Here is a 22,666-nt window from a genome sequence, read left to right as displayed (position 1 = left end):
CTAAACATTCGGAAAAAACTTTCTGACCGTAAGAGCTGTTTGGCAGTGGAACAGACTACCTTGTGAGAGGTGGTGGACTCTCCTTCCTTGGAGGTTTTAAAGCAGATGTTGGAAGGCCATGGATGTTTTAGTTGAGATTCCTGCATTGCAGGGGGTTGGACTAGGTTACCGTTGGGTCCCTTCCAACTCTAAGATTCTATGAATTGACTTACTATCTGCTGAATAGAAAGGTGAAATTGCATGGATTGAGCAGCAGCTACTCAGAAAATGTTCTGTTCCGCAAAAAGCCGTAACCTGAAAACTCCCAGTGATAAAACCAAAGGCAATGTTTCAGTACTTAGACCATTTTACAAGGTGTCCAGAAAGTGTAGCAGGCTAATATATGAGAACTTGTTTGAGAAGAATCTTGTCCTACCCTTTGTTTCATACCATCTTGGTCGTACCACATGGTATTCTGACAAATCTACTTCACTTTAAGTTGCCCGGATGTTGTTTTAAGCGTAACTGATAACTTCATGAAAAATCTTTGGTGATATGCTTTTTATTATTCTTACTCATTGGGTGCCTTAGAACATTCACCATCTCTCAGACTACCTCACAGGATTGCTGTGAGGATAAAATGGGGGTGAGTATGCTTCCTTGAGTTCCTTGGATGAAGAGTGAGGAAATGATAATGTTGGTGTTGTTGACTAATTTGTAAGATATTCCTTCAGTGTTTACTGAGTTGGTAGGCACAATTTTTGGTACGAGGCTTAGATTGCAATAAAGATGACCTTTGGGGGCTTTGATACAGTTAATAAAGAATATGGAGTAATGCTGCTAAGCCAGGGGTGCACAACTGCGTCCCTCCAGATGTTGTTGGACTACACCTCCCATCATCCCTGACTATGCTGGGGCTGACTGACTATGCTGGGGCTGCTGGGAGTTGTGGTACAGAAACATCTGGAGGGCTGCAGTTTTTGTACCCCTGCGCTAAGCTCTCAACCCATTAAATATCAGCAAAAAAGCACAACCCAGTATTAACAGTTTCTCTCTGATTTTGAGAATAAACAAGTAGTTCAGAAATGCTCCTTAGATGCTATGTAGAAGGGTGAAGGTCTGTAATCTGTAGGCATGGATATTTCTCTTTACATAGCTTTACAGACTCTTATGACAATACTGTGTGAGAGATTTCAGTGGCAATCAAAATGTGTAAGATGCAAGTGACTATTAAAATTATTACATAAGGAGGATGTTACTTACTGTGCAGCATCCTGTCAAAGGCTATCACAAAAGTATCTAAATGGAAGAACTTGATCAGTAGATGTCAAACATACCTGCTGCCAGTTATTCAGGCCTTGGTTTCATTTTCATTTCCTAAGACAATCTTGCCACCAGTCCATAAATGTGCTACACCAGCATTACATAAGAGCAAAATACCAGGCTGTTATAATGAAGCGTTCTCTGGTTTACAGGAAGAGTCTTCTTATCTTCATTGGCTATGACTAACCCTAGGAAGAAAATGTAAATACCAAACCTGGGTGATAGTTCCTATAGTTGGTGGGAATATGTGAGAGGGCTTTTAAAGCTGTGACGCCAAATCTGTGGAACTCCCTATCCTAAGAGATCTGAACCAGCCCCCTTTTGATAGTATGTTATGGCCAGATGAATATGTTTATTGTTAAATATTTTCTTCAGCTGTTTCTCTTCCTTGTTATGTTTTTAGTAGCTAAATGCTGCTTTTGCTGTATTTCAATGGTTTTAAATTTGCTTTGTAAGCTATCTTCAGTTCAGTTCTGTCTTTGAAACAGGTATGATATTAATGCAGTCTGATCACATCTTATGTGCATTTAACTTGTACAATTTAAATTACGTAGCTAGTTGAAACCAAAAGGTGAGGGTGTGTGACCTAACTAAGTCTGGCAGGACAGTTTACTCTATGGTCTTAATCCCTTCATGCATTAATTAGAGTTAAACGTGTTGGTTATATGAGGCGGGAAATATCCCACAGAAATTGGCCAGGTTAGTTTGAGCTTTGAGCAGAAAAATTATAAGTTATTTAAATTGGCTCCAGTGAGTAGTCTGGAAGTACCTGCTATTGTAGTATTCCTTATTTTAAGCAGAATGGACCTAATCACTTTGTTTGATGTGAGAGTTCTATGTAATATTATTTTGTATGTTTCATGCATGCATTTGGGGCACAGCTTCTCTTCACCAGATGAAACAAATGTAATATACTCAGTACTAAGCCACACTGCAGTTTCTTAAGTTCTTTAAAGAAGGGTGCAAAATTTATATTTAAATCTGTTCATTTAAATGCATTTTTTTTGGGGGGGGGGACCTGCATGGAATTTTGTGGATAGTGTTTAGTTCAAAATCGGTTGTGTTATTGGCTACTGAAACTCTCTGAGAAGAAGTAGTTACCAGATGGTGAAATGAAAACCACTTTTTCCTGTTCACCTGATGGCCTAAAACTGGAAGCAGTCAACCCAATTATAATGATGGGACACATACTTTGCAATGAAGTTGTTATTCCTTTCTCATTCATGGGTGTCTGTGTTTAATGAACCTGACAATCATGACAAAATTGACAAATGAGTGTTGTGGATGGGGCAGGGGGATTCAGGTGGCAGAGGAGGTGGTGGTAAGGTAAGACTCAAATTGTCGGAGAAAGTATGTGCTGAAAAATAGGTCTTACAGTTGCGTGTAAAGGAGGAGGCGAATTGTGTGATTGCAAGTTGTGTAGACTTGCATGTGGAAAAAGAAAAAGAGTGCTGTTTCTAACCCACAATAAAGGAAAAAGTAATCCAAATCACCCTTGTTAATGCCAGGGTAGTAGTCAACCTGAAATTGGTAGATTCTTGAACTGTACATAATCTGCATGCCCTATTTAGCTGCAGAGCGCATTGTTCAGTAGTAAAGAATCCTGATTGCTCCAAATAAGTCTCATGTTGAAGAAGCTTCCTTGGGTTTCATCATTTGTGGATGTTATTTCTGCAGTACGACTTGCCAGAGGACTTAATTATATTACAATTATTTATATCCCACTTTAAAAATAAATCAAGGATACACAAAGCAGCTTACAAATTTTAAAGGTATTTACAACAATGAATAAAACACACAAATGCGAAATCACAATGAAACAAAAACAAATGGTATAAAAGCTAGCAGCTTAAAGAAAGTGAAGCAATAGTATTTTGCTTTAATTCAGCAAGCTCAGCTTACAGATCTTGCCTTAATTGCTGGTAGCGTCGTTCAGAAAATATCAGATAAACTAAATTGAGGATTAGAATGCATCAAAGATTAAAGTCTAGAGCTCAGATTTTAAGTACCAGCTGGAAGGGAGAACAGCCTTAAAATTGGTGCCTCCCACGCAAAGTACAAGAGCTGGCAGATGTGATTAAAGTGCATTAATATACAAACTATTTGAATTTGGGTTTATTAGTTTGTATAGTTTCTGTAGCTTACAGCTTCTAGTTTATTGCCCTGTTGAACAAAGGCAGAAAAGCATGGCAGTTTTATGTGGCATTGTTTAAGTATTCATAAAACAAAAGTAGCCGGCTTTCTCACAAGGGGCTGTTTCCGCCCTGCAGTAGAGAAAGATACTATTTTTCCCAAAATAAATGAGGAAAATCAATTATTCCCCCTTTGCTTGAATCCGCCCACCACATACCCCACATCTCTCATATATATGCTTTACTTACATGATTTAGTTCCAGCTTGTAGTGGTTGTCCTAATATGTAATTGTTTGATTGACATAAGGTATGTAACAATAGATAGCTGTGAAATACATTAAGCGTTTAGGAGTATGTTGTGCCTTCTGTTATAATATAAAATCCATCTATTCTGGTTGATGGGTTTTAACCTCACACAGAATACTTTAAACTCCATTTGGACTTGTGCCTACAATCACCTTAGCAAAGTCTCTTAAGTAACTGCGCACAGCCTAATTAGTATGCATTATCAATTAACAAACTTAATAGCCGGCAGATTGATTAGATCCTCTGTTGCAGGGGCAGAGCTGAAGCGAAACAGAATGAAAAATCATTGCACGCATTCACTGCTGCTTTGTTATTTTCTCAGGTCTCCTTCTCCTCCTCTACATTCCTTTAATTAATGTATACATATGGTTCTGAATATATTGTAAACTAGAGCTTGCTCAAACTCTTAATAAAACTCACTTACAGAAAGTGGGGGGAAATTGCACAATATGTTTTCACCCATATTTTTCTTTTAAAGTGGAACATTACCCCATCTCTCCACACACCCCATGCTACTCCTGATAAGCTGTGTATAAGTGATGGCTATGGAAATATATAGACAAGTGAAATCTGTTCACATTACTTTATAATCAGAAGTTCTGTCTCAGAACTGTGATGGTTGTTCAGTAGTCACATTGATGGCAATCTGACATCCATTCAGTGGTTTTGGCATCTTAAAGATCATCAGAAAATATGTTGCATCTATTAAACCTTCTCTTAGTTTTGATGAGCTGGAAAAGTATGAAAGAGGGATGGAGGGAAGGAAGGAAATGCCTCATTTTCAAAAGAAGATTATTCTACTATTTAAAAGAGATTATTTTAAAATATTGTTTCCAACCAAGCTGTTCATAAAAAGGCCGTCAGTACTGAGAATTTACATCTTAAGTAACAATTCCACACATAAAACTGGAAGAGTTTTTTGAAAGCTGTATTCAACAACCTCAATTGGCAAGTTACTGTGGGAAGGTTTTCTGTGTGAGCAAAAATGAACAACCCTTTATGTGTGCCATGTAGTCATTATTTTCTATTATTATAATTTTATCACTTGAAAACAACAATACTAGCACCATCCATATCTGTAGTATCTAAATTTTTGTTACCATTTATATTTCACTTTTATGGTCAAATCCTGTTCCTTTATAGGAATGCTATGCCAGCAGCAGGGAAAACTATCTAACTAGGGATGGAACTTTCAGAAAATCTTGAGCTTATCCACACAGATATATTTTTCTTCTAATTCCCATCTCCCTCCTTGATCTCAACAAAAAGCATTTTTCTTTTACTGGTTCATCATTTCTTCTTTTACTTACATGCATCATTATTATATTATAACCATATGCCCTCCAGGTTTCCTAAAGTAACCAGCACATAAAGAGAGTCATTCAGCAATTCACACAGCTGTATACAAATACTATTGTATACAGTATTGTATTGTATTAATACCTGTAAAATTATGCTGCTGCAAAAATCCAGTACTGCACGGGCATGAATCTTTTATATGTATTGTATGCATAATATAAGTTGGGCTTAATAAACAATAACACTGACCAATTCATGAGCAGCTCAGATGTAAGTGGCTACTTGATGCAAGCGGCAGCCCAGTGTAGACTGATGACAGTGACAGGCCCACCACAGAGATTTGAACTTGGGATTCCTGCATCTACAAGGCTAGTCACTGACTCTCACATCCCAGTAGCTTTAGTTTTGGAACTAGGCACTTATCCCAGCACTGCCTATTTCCATAGCATTGACTTGCAAGTGGATGTTGTCTATGTAGCCTGGTTTTTAGTGAGTGGAGAGGGGCAGTCTAAGGGAAAATGTTGTTTGCCATTTGGTGGGATGCTGGCCATGCTCACTGTTTTTTAAAAAAGCTTTAGCTTTCTACTACAAGTTTTTAAACAATGCAAATAGAGTAACATTCAAGCAAAAATTAAAAAGGAAGAGATAAAATAGGGAAAGGGACATGGGTTAATGTATTTTGACTATCTAAATTGGAAATACAAATACATTGGACTGCAGCTATGATATATAAATCTCCCAAAGCTGACCAGATGTTATTGTATTTATCTTCTTCGCACTTTTGTCAATACATTGCCACTTCAAATAAGGACAAGGACAGCAAACCGTTAATCTATTGTTGTATGGAAGGTAAATTTCTCCTTCCAGTGTTGAAGCATAATGTCATTCTTACAATTGTGCTGTATGCACAACTCACCACGAATTTAGGCAAGCTGTAAAAAAGAAAAAAAGAAAAAAGGTGTGCTGGATCTTACCGAGGTTCCGTCTAAGTCCAGCATCCTGCTTCAGTGTTCAAATGGATGTCTCCAGTAAACCTAGAAGCAGGACCTGAAAGCAACAGCTCTACTATATAACTAGGCATGAGGGAGAGACAAAGCACTGTAATAACCAGGGACATTGATACCAAGGGACATTGAAGCCCATGATACTTGTAGGATTTACAGTCTCAAAATATCTACCTAGTTCACATACACACCCCATTCTCCAGTGTCTGCCTCTAAAGCATAAATCTCATGCCAGAAATTCAAACAAAAGGAACTTTAAAAGAAGTTAAAGGACACCTATCAGTCTTTCAGTTCTTCAAACAGACAACGTTCTGCAATCTGGTTCAGGCAGTGCACTAACTAAAAAGTAGATTAACAAAAACAAGATGAAAATTATTTCAATATAGCTAGTGTATCTGTCGTAATTGATAAGGAAAAAAAGCTGCCAGATGTGTCATGCAACTCCAATCTAATGGTATCAAAAGGCATTCACATAGTATCATAATTGACACCACTACAAGCAGAAGAGAATAGTGTTACACTTACTGATTTATGTTTTTTCCACACTCAGGCTCACATAACAGTTTTTGATGGATAAACTTCTAGTCTGAAGAAGAGTCTAGATGTTATGTTAAAAATAACACAAAGAAAGAAAAGGTTATGTGTGAGTATTTGAGAGCATGATACAATAGCTCCAATGTGTAATTTGGGAAATGCAGAAAATGTAATTTTAGTATTAAAATAGAAACAACAACAACCAATAACTTATTTTTTGTACCTGTCAATCTGACTGGGTTGCACCAGCCACTCTGGCCAGCTTCCAACAGAATATACAAAACATAATGAGCATGTCCCGTAAGACATATCACCAACATGCTTAAGTCTAATCAATGCATGAATGGGTTAATACCATAAAGTAGCTGTCCTGCCAGGCTTAGCAGTGTCACTTGCCCTCACCTTGGGAGGAAATAGGTAATCATGTCTATTGTTCTATGGAGTCTAACTGAGAAGCTCAGTGCATCAAGAAGTTTGAGCTGGTTGCGCCTTCTCAATCACGTGGTTCTCACCTGCCGTTCTTGAGTTCCTATGTGAATATTCTAGGAATGTTTACCACTTTGTAACTAAGCTAAGTTTTTTAATACCTGTGCAACTTTTCTGACTGATGTATGGAAAAGCATATGAGCCCGACTTTTGAAGAGTTAGTAATTAATCAAATTTTTAACTTACCAAACGTGGATTATACTGGGGTGAGAGGGGCTTCCCGGTTAGCGCCTCCGGCAATGGCGGATTTCCTCTGACCAGGAGGAATCCGCTTCGTGAGAACTAGGGTCTGGACCGCCGCGGCGAGGCGGAGACCCATTAAAAACCACAGGCGGGAGAAGCCTGTGGACGTGGGATTCGGCTGGCACCTTTTGCGCCTCCCTTACTCGCGGGGAAACCCGGTTTTGGGGATCCGGAGCGATGTGGGGTGAATGGCGCGGTGCTTTGAATCGACTGCTTTTTTCACGGAGTGAAGCCGCATTGCTGTTGCCGGAGAGCGCTGACTTTTTCCTGTGGACAATTGGATTTTAAACAACTACTCGTGAGTAAATCGGAAAATTGGATTTTTAAAAAACTTTGATTTGGAACTGAAGCGGGAGGTCATAAACAGAAAGTCCGCCTCCCGTTTTTGTAAATAGACTGAAGCAAAGACGTTACAAGTTAAAGTCTTTGAAAGCTTTTGGCAAAGGATTAAATTTCCATCGGTTTAAAATACAAACCCCCCCTTGGAAGCAGGAGAAGAGGGGGAAATTTTGGATCTAGTGAGCCTGCAGGAGAGAGTGAAAAATCAAATTACCACTGCTCTGAACCTGGGAATGGGCTGCCAGATGATGTTTGGAGAGAGTGCATTTGACAGAACGGATTTGACAGCTAGCTAAATAAGAGTAAGATACTGTTTCCATTGTCCTCCTCTGCGTTTAAAAAGAGGAAATGTAACTGAAATTTTATCTTTAATGCTTGAGTTGTGCCTGAAAGAACTGATACAAGTGGAGACTGTTTCCCTCTAGAGGGAGCTTTTGAAACTATTACAGGACGGTAACTGGGGGATTTCCAGCTGCAGATAAGGATTCTGAGAACCAGAGAGCGACCTTGGACCATTTAAAAATGTTGACAGGAGAGGCCATTGTGACTGTTTTATGTAAGATAAGCTGTTCGCTGGGGCAGCTTCACAAGAAGATGGATGACATGACTTTTAAAGTTGATAATTTGGAACAGAAAGTGACTAATTTGAGTCAAAAAGCGAACGTCAACACAGAAATAATTCAGGACTTGGTACAGGAATCCATTTTGGCAGGACAAATGGTGGAGGAGAAGGAGGAGAAGGAGAATGCTGCTGTTGTTGAACATAAAGTTGAACATAAAGTAATACAAGTGAGATCCGTGGCTTTACAGAAGCAAATTGAGGACTATAAGTTGAGGCCTTTTATGATTGAATCTAGGAAAAGTCAGACTCTGAGGAATGGACCCCGGCTTGGACGAAAGAAGGAAAGTTGGAAAGATCCCTCTATGCAGGGATTAACTGACTTTTGGGACATGGACTCGGGCCTGGAGGAGATTGAAGTTTTGGGGGCCTTTGGACTTGGAGGAATTTTGAAATATGCCCTGAAATACTTTATGGACTGTAGCTTTAACTATGGAAATTTGGCTGATTTGTTCAGAAGGAAGAAAAGGACTGACAGGTTGGAGTTTCCCCGAGATTTGCTCTTTAGCATTAAAGAAAATGAAGAAGACCTGCAGAAGGGACTTGGAAAAGAGTTAAGAGCCTCAGACATAAGATCACCAGGTTGATGGACTTTATGGAGTTGACGGAAAGGACTGGCAGAATCCGAAACCAGGGAGAGGAGATGGTGGAAGAAGATTGGAAAATTTAAAGTTTATATATAGACTTATGGTAAAACTAATGAGTGATAGAAAAATGGTGGAATGATTTTTTATGGGCTTAGCAGAAATGTTATAAGGAGTTAAGTATATATAAGTATTTTAGTTTTAATGGAAAATAAGGTTAAAAAATACGTTATTTACAATATGATAGAAAATGGAGAAAGATGGAAAGGATTTGCTGAAACAATTAAAAGAAGTGGAATACAAAAAGGGAGGTGAGAGGAGGTCGAGGAAACAAGGGAATGAAAGATAGAGTACGGAAAAGAGAGGATGTATGTTTTTAAATTGTTTTTGTTTTGTTTCATTTAGGGTTAAGGTTAGGGAGTGGGGTTTGTTTAGTTTCGTTTAATGTGTTTAGTTTTGAGTTTAGGTTGTGTTTCGCATTGTTTACATATTGTATTGTATTTTTTTTTCTTTTTGCTTTCCTTCTTTGTCTTTTTTTCTGTTTCTTTTCCCTCTCTTCTTTTTTCTCTTTTTGTAATCTATAAAAGTAATAAACATTATTTTTAAAAAAAATATGCTGGGGTGAGAGGGAACCTTTGTAAGTTACTTTTAAAGGGGGCAATTTTGGAACTTCCTTGGAAGGCATATTTTAAAGGTTTTACAACTTATATTTCTATGCTTTGCTGCGTATTTTGTGATTTTAAATCTCTGCAGGCAGGGGGTTCTCTCACCAAAGAGTACTTGCCCCAAACATGGATCTTGGCAACCAGGAATTTTCCTTTATATATATGAATTTCTTTTTATAGAAAGCTACTAAGTCTACCATAAACAATTGGATGGATTTCTAATGTATTTAAGGCGCTATAATAAATTATTTTAAAAGAGGAATTTCAAAACATAGTTATAGTGATTTTAAAAACAGCGATAATTTTAAGTAATAATGTTTCCTTGGAGCAAAGTCATGCAGAGGACAGGCAAGAACATTTTAGGACAAAAGTATTTTTGGCAAACTATGGAAAAGTTGCGTAACGTTTGCAGAGAATGTACCTCCCTAAATTTTAAAAGTGCCACGCACTGTTCACATGCAAACCCATACTGGAATGGTGGAACTATATGTCTTGTGAAGCATGAGCTCATAACCAAAAATAGGGGTGCCCATCATGTTTTTCTGATTATCCCTTCTTGTCCTCATGATGTCATGCTATACAGTTCCCCACCCTTGTTCCACATCATAGACTGCCCATGGCAGAGAAACCTATAGCAGAATCATCTGATTGGCCACTGTGGGTAGCTCATTTGGAAGAGCATGAGACTCTTAGTCTCAGTCAGGGTTTGAGCCCCACGTTGGGCAGAATATTCCTGCATTGCAGGTGGTTGGACGATGACTCTTTTGATCCCTTTCAACTGTACAATTCTATTATTCTATGATTCTATATATATATATGCACCAACAGAATGTATTATGTATGTATGGGATGAGCTTCTGGCATGAATGTGAGAGGGGATCCATGCTACAGGTTTGTATTAGGCTCTAAAGAAATTATGCTTGTGCTTTATCCTTTCATGTTTCCTCTGTTCTGAAGCTCCTTCTGATTAACTATATTGAATGACTCTTAATATAGCACAATGCGTTTGTGTGTGTGTGTGTGTGTGTGTGTGTGTGTGTGTGAGAGAGAGAGAGAGAGAGAGATTCTCTTTGCACTCTCTCCATACTGTTTTTTATTTTATAGATTTCTATTATTTATTCGTTTATTAAAACAATTCTCTGTAAGCCTGCTCAGAAGAAAGAGCCACTGAGTCATATGGGGCTTACTTCCAGGTACACAAAAACTAAGGAAAAGCCTACTGAATCAGGCCTGTGGTCCATCTAGTCCTGCAGCCTGTTCTCACAGTGGCCATTGGGAAGCAGGGAAGTAGGACCTGAGTGCAATAGCACTCTCCCCGCTTGTGATTCCCAGCAACTGGTATTCAGATGCATGTTTCCTCTGACCATGAAGGTAAAACATAGCCATGGTGGTAAATGTTACAGGCTGGGCTGTGAAGCCACAACTGCCAGCAGAGCAATGTGACAAGCATCTCCTTTTTTTGTACCAAAGTGTAGTGAGACGGTGGACAGGAATGATATGGGGTTTGGAGTATGGTGGCCATTTTTATTCTGTGCAATTACCAAATTAATTGGTGGTGACTACTTTTGCATGACTTTTTCTGGCTCTAGGGTGGATTTTTCATCTTGAAGATTACACCATATATTGGCTGCCGGAATGAGTGTGTAAATATATATTTTGTGGCTAAAATATGTGTGTGTTCTATTATCCTTTTGCTTATTAATATATTTTATGGATATTGCTTATTTACTGAATTGTCAGATAATGTTTTGTACTGTTTTGTTTGTTTGTGGCTGCTTTGAGTTCCTCCTGAGGAGAAAAGTCGTATACAAATACAGGTGAAACTCAAAAAATTATAATATCGTGGAAAAGTTCATTTATTTCAGTAATTCAACTTAAAAGGTGAAACTAATATATGAGATAGACTCATGACATGCAAAGTGAGATATGTCAAGCCTTTATTTGTTATAATTGTGATGATTATGGCGTGCAGCTGATGAAAACCCCAAATTAACAATCTCAGAAAATTAGAATATTGTGAAAAGGTGCAGTAGCTATTCAATCCATAACACATGGGTTCCTGAGCCTTGAAATGGTCTCTCAGTCTGGTTCAGTAGGAAGCACAATCATGGGGAAGGCTGCTGACCTGACAGTTGTGCAGAAAGCCATAATTGAGACCCTCCATAAGGAGAGAAAGTCTCAAAAGGTAATTGCAGAAGTTGGATGTTCCCAAAGTGCTGTATCGAAGCACATTAATGGAAAGTTATGCGGAAGCGAAAAGTGTGGAAGAAAAAGGTGCAGAAGCAGCAGGGATGACCGCAGCCTGGAGAGGATTGTCAGGAAAAGACCATTGAAACTTGTTGGGGACTTTCACAAGGAGTGGACTGAGGCTGGAGTTAGCGCATCAAGAGCCACCACAAATAGACGGATCCTGGAGATGGGCTTCAAATGTCGTATTCCTCTTGTCAAGCTGAAACAACTTCAGAAGCGTCTTACCTAGGCTAAAGAAAAAAAGAACTTGTCTGTTGCTCAGTGATCCCAAGTCCTCTTTTCTGATGAGAGCAACTTTTGCATCTCATTTGGAAACCAAGGACCCAGAGTCTGGAGGAAGATTGGGGAGGCACAGAATGCCAGATGCTTGAAGTCCAGTGTGAAGTTTCCACAGTCTGTGTTGATTTGGGGAGCCATGTCATCAGCTGATGTGGATCCACTGTGCTTCATTAAGTCCAGGGTCAACGCAGCCGTCTACCAGGAGATTTTGGAGCACTTCATGCTTCCTTCCGCAGATGAGCTTTATGGGGATGCTGACTTCATTTTCCAGCAGGTCTTGGCACCTGCCCACACTACCAAAAGTACCAAAACCTGATTCAATGCCCATGGGATTACTGTGCTTGATTGGCTAGCAACTCGCCTGACCTGAACCCCATAGAGAATCTATGGGGCATTGCCAAGAGAAAGATGAGAGACATTAGACTGAGCAATGCAGAAGGGCTGAAGGCTGCTATTGAAGCATCCTGGTCTTCCATAACACCTCAGCAGTGCTACAGGCTGATAGCATCCATGCCACGCCGCATTGAGGCAGTAATTGATGCAAAAGGGGCCCAAACCAAGTACTGAGTACATATGCATGCTTCTCCTCTCAGAGGTCCAATAGTGCTCTATTTGCAATCCTTGTTTTGCTGATTTCATTTAATATTCTAATTTTCTGAGATTGTTAATTTGGGGTTTTCATCAGCTGTATGCCCTAATCATCACAATTATAACAAATAAAGGCTTGACATATCTTGCTTTGCATGCCATGAGTCTATCTCATTATTAGTTTCACCTTTTCTGTTGAAATACTGAAATAAATGAACTTTTCCATGATATTCTAATTTTTTGAATTTCACCTGTAAAATGTAGGCTGTAGGACATGGGTAGGCAAACTAAGGCCCTGGGGGCTGACCCGGTCCAATCACCTTCTAAATCCAGCCCACGGACAGTCCGGGAATCAGTGTGTTTTTATATAAGTAGAATGTGTCTTTTTATTTAAAACGCATCGCTGGGTTATTTGTGGGGCATAGGATTTCATTCATTTTTTTCTTCAAAATATAGTCCAGCCCCTCACAAGGTCTGAGGACTGTGGACCTGCCCCCTACTGAAAAAGTTTGCTGACCCCTGGTGTAGGATAAGGATTACAACAGCAAGCTGTACGTACTTACTTGCCTGGGACCCCACTGAGTTCACTTGCATCTACTTCTGTGTAGGCATGCATAGGATTGTACTGTTAACCATCTCTTTCTAAAATTAAAAGGCAAAAACACTATAGGCTTTTTTCACATGGAAGTTGCTCCAACCTCCTGATCTTCATTTTTGCCACTTTTAAAAAATACCTTTCCCATTGCACTGATAGTCTTTGTTTTTGAGATTAGAATGGGGATATCCATATAAATAGGCAAGGTGGCTGGTTAGGTAGCTGTAAGGGATGAAACAAACATAATAAAAACTGGGATCTTAGAAGCATACATTTTGAAATACAGAACTCATATTGGCTGATTTCTAAAAGGTCTGTAGCTATTTATTTTAGAAGCTTTTGATCATTTATTCATTGCAGTACATAATTTACTCTCTATGTAAAAACTGTCTGCTTGAAGTTCTTTCTTTATCAAAAGTTGGTGCCCCCTTGTTCTTGTATTTGACACTATCTCAAATTGCCTTGAAACAATTATCCTCACTATTCCCCTTGGAATTTTCTATACTTTAATGAGGTTCCCTCTTAATCTCTCGTTTGCTGAAGGATAACTTGCTGAATAACTAAGAGCCTCAAATCCCTGTGTGCATCTTGTTACTGCCTGCTGTACATTCTCCATTCCTGGAACATCATTTTGTAATAAGGTGACTGAAACTGTGCACTATTCTAAATGTAGCTATCTGAGCTTCTTAAACAATGCCAGCATAATTTCCTCAGGTTTACATGCAATAGCTCCCATTGGTATACAAAACTCCATGTAGTTTCCTTTCTCCACTCTTCAAAAACCACAGCACTGAGAATTTAGCATTGAATGTTCTGGTAAACGTTTGTTACTCAAGCAACAAATACAATTAGAGAAAAGGATTTTGGAGAAAAGAAGAGTAGAGATCAACTTAATCAGTACCAAATAAAAGGTTGTGTGTTAAAATTACAGGTTAGGGGCAAATTCATATGACTGTTTTTGTCCACTGTTGGCATCTGGGCAAAAAGGATACTTTTATTCTCTCTGTGTGAGTTTTCTTTTTATCACAGCCACTTGCTCAAAAACATCTGCACAATAGGATGACAGATTGCACAAAACACCTTAGATTATTAAATGACGTTTTGCATGATGTATCTTGTGTACCTGGAAATGTGGATTTTACAGGACTGTTGCAATAAAGTGGAGTCCCACAAGCAGTATAATTGTATGGCTAGCTTCACATCCTAAACAACATTTGTTGATTTTGGGGCAACCTTAGAGCAAGGGAGACTGATTTGCCTAATGGCTGCATCCAGACTGTTAAAGCTTTTCCTGGTAAAATGACAGGGCAACTTGTTCAACAGTGAAATGGGTTCCCTTGGAAGGTCATTGACCTCCTTCGTCTACCTGCTAGGGATTCTTCACCTGTGATTCCTGTATTGCAGGAGGTTGGACTAGATAACGCCTGAGGGTCCCTTCGGGCTCTACAGATTACATATGCTGTAAGTACCTTTTGCTTTTCATTCAGCTTTGATTTCTAAACTTAAGCAGCTGTCTCAGTTGGGAAAAACTGGATGCAGCCTGCAAGCCTTATGTTGCCTGCCTGTAATTAAGAAAATATGGTTTGGTAAAAAAAGGTAAAGGGACCCCTGACCATTAGGTCCAGTCGTGGCCAACTCTGGGGTTGCGGCGCTCATCTCGCTTTATTGGCCGAGGGAGCCAGCGTACAGCTTCCGGGTCATGTGGCCAGCATGACTAAGCCGCTTCTGGCGAACCAGAGCAGCGCATAGAAAGGCCGTTTACCTTCCCACCGGAGTGGTACCTATTTATCTACTTGCACTTTGACGTGCTTTCGAACTGCTAGGTTGGCAGGAGCAGGTATGGTACCAATGGCTTAATTAGAGCCAGAGTTGTTACACATACCCGAGCCCCTCTTTTAATGCCTGGGCTCAGCCCAATATCATATGAAATGTCTAACATGTACAGCCCAGTGCAGAGTGTTGCCCATCAGTAGATCACAGTTGATGATTATCACAGAGAGAAATACTAAATACATGTTTTTAGTATGGTTTCAGATAAAAGTTTATCATAGAATCTCAGAACTTTATGCAAGTTTTATGCAGTGTTTCCACATCAGAATACCAACCTGTGCTTTTGTTACATTTAATCCAATAAAAATAATTGGTTATACATCAACAGTGTTGATGTGCAGACTTGTTAGTACCAAAATCCCAGGTTTGGGTGGGTGGTTTGTCACAAATGTGGTTACATTTCAGTGGGTGTTGTCTGTTGTCACACCACCTGCTGCTGTTTGCTCTTCAAGTGAGCACTATTTAGCCATTTTGTTTCTTTCAGCCCATGCCATATGAGAATGTCCATTTCCACAGATTGTTGCATTCTGAAGACAAGTCTGAAATATAATTACAATATGCATCAGTCTTTAAAAATAACAACAACAATGTGAAGGTTTTGCAGAAGATTGTGGAAGACTTCTGTTAAATACACACACACAAACTCACATAATGCAGATCAGGATCAAGAGGTATCAGCATGGTTAAGCTATTAGAGGCAAGAAGGCTTCCTTTAAAATACCGAAGTCTTTTTCAAATGAGAACAAAGAAGATCACAAAACGCATTAAAACAAGTAGATAATAACAGATACAAAAATAAAATTGAGGAGCACATAAAGACCAACAACAAAAAGTTGTTTAAATACCATTAGTAGCAGGATACTAGACAGGGAGGTGGTTGGACCTTCAGATGGCAAGAGAGTAACAAGTGTGCTAAAGAAGGACAAGGAGAATCCAGAGAAGCTAAATGAATTATTTGCCTCAGTCTTCACTGTGGGAGATGTAGGAGAGATCCCTATGCCTAAAATAATTTTCCCAGGAAAGGAGTCCGAGGAACTGAGGCAAATAACGGTGTCTGTACTTCTCAAGATACAGTTGGGAGTAAATCGCTCACTGTTGTACATCCACAGTTGACTATCATAAAGTGTTGTGAAATTAAACTACTTTTTTCCGAGAAAATAGGTGTGAACACATCCAAGTTTTGTCCATAATATCTTGCGAAAAATGTTACACTGTTTCACTTTTCCAGAAGACCCGAGGAAATGCCCCCTTATTATTCATGCATATTTGCTCCATACTGAATGCTTTTCCTTGGTTTACCGTGCCCAAGAACTAAGCATTATACCACCTCCTTCAAGTCTGTTGCAGTGCTTAAACAAGTGATAGCCAATATGGTGGCTTCCAGATGTTGTTCACCTACAACTCCCATCAGGCCTCACCACTGGCCATGCTGGCTGGCGCTGATGGCAGATGTAGTGCAACATTTGGAGGGCAACATGTTGGCTGTCTCCATTTATACACAACTTGTATATTTGTACATGGTTCTGAAACATCTCGCTGCACAGAGGAATGACTGGCTTAACAATATTAATGCCCTGCTTTCACTTTGCTTAGAACTTCAATCTGTTGCTTAGCAAATAATACAAAGCAAAACAAGAACCAGCAGAACAAACCCCACTATTATCAACAAACAGGACAGAGTTTTCCATCCCTTCTTGAACAGTTAGGAAGTCTGGTCCCTACTTCCCTGTTGCCAGACAGTAGATTAGGTCCATGTTCTGCATGGCTGTGCTGTTCGAGGGATTTTAAGATACCAGCTTTACACAAACCTGAACAAAGAGTTTATATTTTTCTTGGTGTCCAGCAGCATTTCAGGTGACCATGCATCTGGAATTTTCTTTCAAGCTCAGATTCTAGAAACCTAGAAGGGTTGAACAACAGAAACTGGAATGGGATGTACTTAAGAGAGACAACAAGAGTGGGGAAACTTATGTATGTAGTATGTTATATGCTCTTCTCCTAGAAAACCAACAAATATATATCTTATAACATAGTAGCAATTTGCATTTGTGTTGAAACATAGCAAAGTACAGACAATTCTCAATTTGCTTGCGTTCAGTGCATTCACAACTGTGCATATCTGCACCATGTTCAGCACTGGAAGAGGGTGCAACGCCTCTCTGATGTGCATGATGACCTGGAATGTAACCCACACATAAATGGGGGGAGGGTATAACAGACCTGTCCCAATTCTCTTGCAGTAAGATGCTGCTAGAGATAACAGTGATATAATGGCCAATGCATCTTGGTGTCCACTTTCAGCCATTCTTATCCATAGAATCAGGGTACCAGCCACTTCAGATAGCTAGCAACCAAAAACAGAGCTATTAGTGTATCAAACATGTATTCCATTAAGAAAAGCAGAGTTGCATGCCCCCAAAGTAGTGGCAGAATTATACAGTTGATGCTACCTGCTGTTATGTGAACTATCCATTCAGAGGTTTATATAGAAATCCACAATCAGTATTGTTTTTCCTTTACTAAATAATGGGAGGGTTGATGTTTTATTTTAATTGGTAAATCCTTTTTATCCATCGAATACTTTATAGCTCACAAATGTCAAGTCATTTATCCAGCTGTTAACGTGACTGCTCATTTTCCATATTTCCGATGGACTTATTTCCAGTTCAGTGCTAAGACAGGCCAAGCTTGAAGTAAATCAATTCTCCCTTTGTGCTAAAAATTAGCATAGCACAAACTAATCAATGCTCTGAAATACTACTGCAAACGCTGCGACATTGAACACAATGGAAGGGAGCTAAATTGCTTATTCGGCAAAACTGAAGGCAAAGTAGGCATTTAGAATACTGGCTGGCAGATCTGTGTATAATATTAATAGATAAACTGAATACAATTAAACGTCAGTGACAAGCACTTTTGCTGACTATAATGAAGTTTATAGTTATCAAAAACTTAAGTCCCCCCTCCCTCCATGTTATGATTTGTTCACACAAGTAGCAATTCATGGTATCTCTTTGACTTAAGGTTCTACTACCATGGTGTGCTTTGCTCTGTTGCTTTCAGCTTGTGTCTTTTTGTAAACCTGTTGATACAGGCTAATATATTAAGGGTGCTGCACAGACTTAGTTCACTCTCAATCCTGTAGTTCTACCTACTAAATTTATAAACTTCATTCAACTTGAGTAAGGCAGACTTGATGGTGTGGTAGCACTCGGTGCCAAGCTAAATGTGGCATTCATTGCATGAATGCAAATCTAAAAACCATTCATGACACTAAAATGTATTAAATGCCTGGATGTTTAAAATAATCCTTGCCTGGCACAAAAGAACAGCTAGGTTGACAGCAACTATGCTTCCCTTAGGAGCTAATTCCAAAAAGATGGGTCCTACAAGAGAGGATGGAAGGAGCTATAGAAGAGTCTCTGTTGAGACTGGTTTGTGTTTGATTACTTACTGGTTTATTTTTATTGTTGTTATCACTGAAAGGCAGCATAGAAATTGATTAACACTGCAGTCCTGTGGTCCCTGGGGTGGGGATGGGGCATCCCAAGGGCCGTAGAAAGTATCAGATCGCACTTCTGAAGCTTGAGAGAGAAGTTTGAACTCAGAGCAGGAGCTGCAACATCTGATGCACCCTCACCGCCACTTCAGAAATCTCCATGGCCTACTAACATTTATTCATTGCATAACATTTATAGAACAGTTAATTGTAAAAAAAAATACCAATTTGAAGTGATTTACATCAGTAAGGGTGATATGGCAGGCGTGAAGGGGGCTGTGGATCAAAACGAGTGTGAACATGCTGGGAATGTGAGCTTGGAAGAGCACTTCTTTGTCTGAGACCCTGTCCTGCCATGTGATGCCCAAAATCTTCTTGACACAGCACATGTGCAAGGCATTGAGGCATTGCTCCTGGCAGTTGTAAGTTGCCCACGACTCACTTCCATAAAGCAGCACGCTCAACACGCAAGCCTGGTAGACCTTCATCTCGGTATTGGATGTTAGCATCACATTCTCCCATATCCTTTTAGAGAGGTGAGCCATTGCTTGTCCAGCTCAGCATCGATGGAGAGGTTTTGGTTATTGTGGAACCTAGGTAAATAAAATCATCTACCACTTATGCCAAAGTGTGGAGTGCTGGTGAAAAAACTTGTTTTTCTCACCTGCATATTTAATCTAATCCTCTAAAATTCATATGATGTTGGTTAAGATCACTTTAAGCAAGTGATAATCCTAGTTAGAATAATTATACATTACTATTTCAGTTTCTTTTAAATATTATCTCCCATATTTGAATGCATGTGTGTTTCCAGCTGATGATTGCTATGTCACCTGGGCATTCTATAATAGCAAGTTACAAAATATGACTCACACAAGAAAATAACTTGGTACAATGTTAAGTAAAGCTTTCCTCCTTCTCGAGAATAGCTAATTAAGCAAAATCAGTTTTACTATAGACCTGCTATGTTGGGAAGCTTGTTCCCTGAAAAAGAAGAACTGTTCACATAGGTTCTCTTTTCAAGGGCTACGACAAGAATTTAGTCTTTCTCAACATGGTGTGACTGTTCAACATTCAGGCCATGCACGAACTGATGAAAAGGTAGAGAACACAGCAGGGCCTTAGCTTATCGCGATTTCACAGCTGTAACCAACACCATGGAATTCAGGGCTGTCTGCAGGAATTAGTTAAAAACTGACAGCAGTGCTGAACTGCTTTTTTCCCTTTCCTTTCCTCTTTTCCTTTCTTCTGGAGTTGTTCATTAATGTTCATGACACATGTTAATGTGCACTAAGAAGGGCCTACTCCAAAGGGAGAGGACGGGGACAGAAGAGATTGGAAGATTAAACCGGAGGAGAAGGCAAAGTGCTGTAGGAAGGAATGGGGGAATGAACAGCAAAGACAAGAAGAGAGACACACACCAGCCACTGACGTACTAATATAAAAGTACCAAAGGGTAATTAATATCTGTGGGAGTTTTGTCACAGCTCCACTGTGATGCCAATTACACCCAAGGCAGGGTGGTCAAACACATGGTTCAAGGGCTGCACATGGCCCCTAAGGCTTTTTTTTTTGTGGCCCTCAGCAACATTTGATGCCCCTAGCTCTCGTGCTGCCTACCAAGGCCGGGTAAGTGAGGAATTGGGCTTTGGGAAGGAGATGTGAAGGCTCTGACGGGGACCTAGAGTCTTCCTGCCTCCTTCCCAAAACCTGGCTAGTGCTTTCCCTGCTTTGTGAAAGAGGTGGGAGGGCTCTGGGACGAGGGCTTGTGTGTGTGTGTGTGTGTGTGTGTGTGTGTGTGTGTCAAATTTTGGCCTTGCTCCCCACCCTTTGCATGTGTGACAAGGCATTGTGCAGCCCGTGGATTCTGTGTTGAAGTACTCTTGTGGCCCACTTGATATGAAACATTGGGCTGCCCCAACCCAAGGACAGGTGAAGAAAAGTGCTTTGCATTCTCACTCCAGCCTTGTCAAACAGATTAACAGATATTCCAAGTGTTAAGGAACTGAGAGTGGTTAAGAGCTCAATACCATCCAGGGAGGTCATAATTAAACACAGATCTGAGAGCAGGAGTTCCAAGTCAAGTACAACACTCGATCAACTAAGCCACACTGGTTTGGCAAAAGAGGAATCAGTATGTTTACTGTCATGGGCAGTTATAAAATTGACACCGTATTGTTTTTGTTGTTACAACATTTATAAAGTGTTTCCAATGAGGCATCTCAAAGTGATTTACCTTATATGTGTTGTTATCAAGACAATGTATATTCTATTTGGTAAATAAGAAATTATTTAATTTCTCCCTTTCATTGGTTATAGTTTCTATCTTGTCAACATATATAATTGGGTGGTGCAAAGGCTATTTTCTTTTTGAACGGTAAGAAGAGGAGATAAAACATTTTGAACAGATCATAGAATTAAAATATCTGTTTTCCAAGGTATGTGCCACAAGCACTGTGTGTGTGTGTGCACACGCACACGCGCACACACGCGCACTGTGGGACTGGCAAAGTACTGTGGGAAGGCTCATTCAAGATTTCTGGTTCCAGTTCTACAGTGCTGTGATATCTGTTTCAGTAGTACTTGTTCCTTGCCCGTTATTGTTCATTACAATTTATCACTGATATTTTTGTTCTTTGTCTTCTATTCATTCCTATACATTCCTATGAGGAAGTTTAAATGGTGCTCTTCGAGACACCAGTCAAGTACTCTATTTCTGCAATGCTCCTGTGGGAGAAGAATGTATTTTCTTGCAGTTTTTTGGCTAAGTATGTGTTTTACACATTATTTATGTAAAATGAGTTCTGACTGTATTATCTACAGTTATGTTTTCCGTGTTGTAGTACTGAGGGTCAATAAAATGTGAAGTGAGGGAATTAATTAAATAAAAGAAGTTTACAGCAAGATAAATCAGAAAACTTTTTTAAAAACTGAAAATGAGCTGTTAAACTCAAAGCACAAATGTGTTTGTTTGCGTGTGTGTTTAAACACAGGCTTCCTTCTAGACTAAATCTGTATAATGTTTTGGCATCCTATCTAGAAACAAATAGTTTTAAGTTATTTTTCCATAAAAGAGATAATGAGTTGGGATTGGTGAGTTTAGGAAGTCAAGGTGTATGAAGAAGCCAAATTGACACTCTTGACAATTTAATAATCCAGGCTCCAATCCAACACAGTGTGCACAGCTCACTTTTAAAAAGCTACAATCCTGCTGATCAGCTGTTTGGCAGGGGGAATGAGTGAATCCAAACCTCTTGTACCACCTCCAGTACTGCTGATCTGCAGGATGTTCATTTTTTTGAGCTTTGCCACAAGGGGCTTTGAATGCACTACCCAGTATACTCAGGAAGGGGAACCACTCACATGTGATCTATTTGCACATTCGATTCCCCATCCATTAGGGACATGCATGTAGAAACCTTCTGTCATACACATACAGCCACTAGTGGATTGAGGCAGCAATCCACAACTGTCAGAAACGCATTTCCAAATATCCTAAACAGCAGGTCTTGATGTTGGTGGTGTAGCACAAATGAAGAAATACCATGGGTGTTCCATAAATGTCTATAAATAAATAAACAAACAATAATCTCCAAGACCAATTCTACTGAAAGCTTTGGTGCAAGATATCAGAGAGTCTAGGGAAAGGGAGAGTAATTGAGCAGGGGACAAAGTGAATGGGGGGTACAAAATCAGGGCCATATGAGGCTCAGAAATTGGAGTATTGAACATTGTAAGCTCTCTTTAAGCTAGAGATCTCATGCTTGCTTTTACACCAGCAGTCACAGGGAAAGCTCTGGATGAACAGTGTGGCCCAGACTAAATGCTTGGTTCTAGTCTTGATTATAGGCCAAGAGGCAAGGTGGTCATTTGTCATCATGCCCATTGCTGCTTTGGCCCTTCTGCTGAAAATGCCATAAAGGATGCCAGTTTCTACCATTACTTTGTCTGATAGTGACTCAACTGAAATTGCCAACTCATTGCACACAGGTCCCTGAACAGCTGTCAGCTAGCTACAACTTTCAGCCATTACCAGCCTAGTCCAGATTTAAATGGCTGTCCGTAAATTTCACAACTGAGTCAGTTACAAAACAACAAACTTGGGCAATGT

At 39.6% G+C, this 22,666-nt stretch overlaps 1 long non-coding RNA gene across 8 annotated transcripts in view; it reads left to right on the top strand.

The window, feature by feature from the left end:
• The window catches only part of LOC308458350, a 156,579-nt gene that overhangs the window by 47,326 nt on the left and 86,587 nt on the right, over positions 1–22,666 (top strand). The window contains exon 3 of one of the 8 annotated variants that reach the window (XR_013977254.1): positions 14,631–14,687. The exons of 6 other annotated variants lie outside the window; for them this stretch is intronic. This is a non-coding gene — a long non-coding RNA (uncharacterized lncRNA). Of the gene's footprint in view, positions 1–6,594; positions 6,681–14,630; positions 14,688–22,666 lie in introns of all 8 variants that reach the window. One more of the 8 variants, XR_013977255.1, reaches the window with a different exon arrangement.

The sequence above is a fragment of the Podarcis pityusensis genome (assembly GCF_964106645.2).
Source record: "Podarcis pityusensis genome assembly, chromosome: 11".
NCBI lineage: Eukaryota > Metazoa > Chordata > Lepidosauria > Squamata > Lacertidae > Podarcis > Podarcis pityusensis.
Note: the sequence above shows the minus strand (reverse complement) of the source record. Positions and strands in the feature narration are given on the sequence as shown.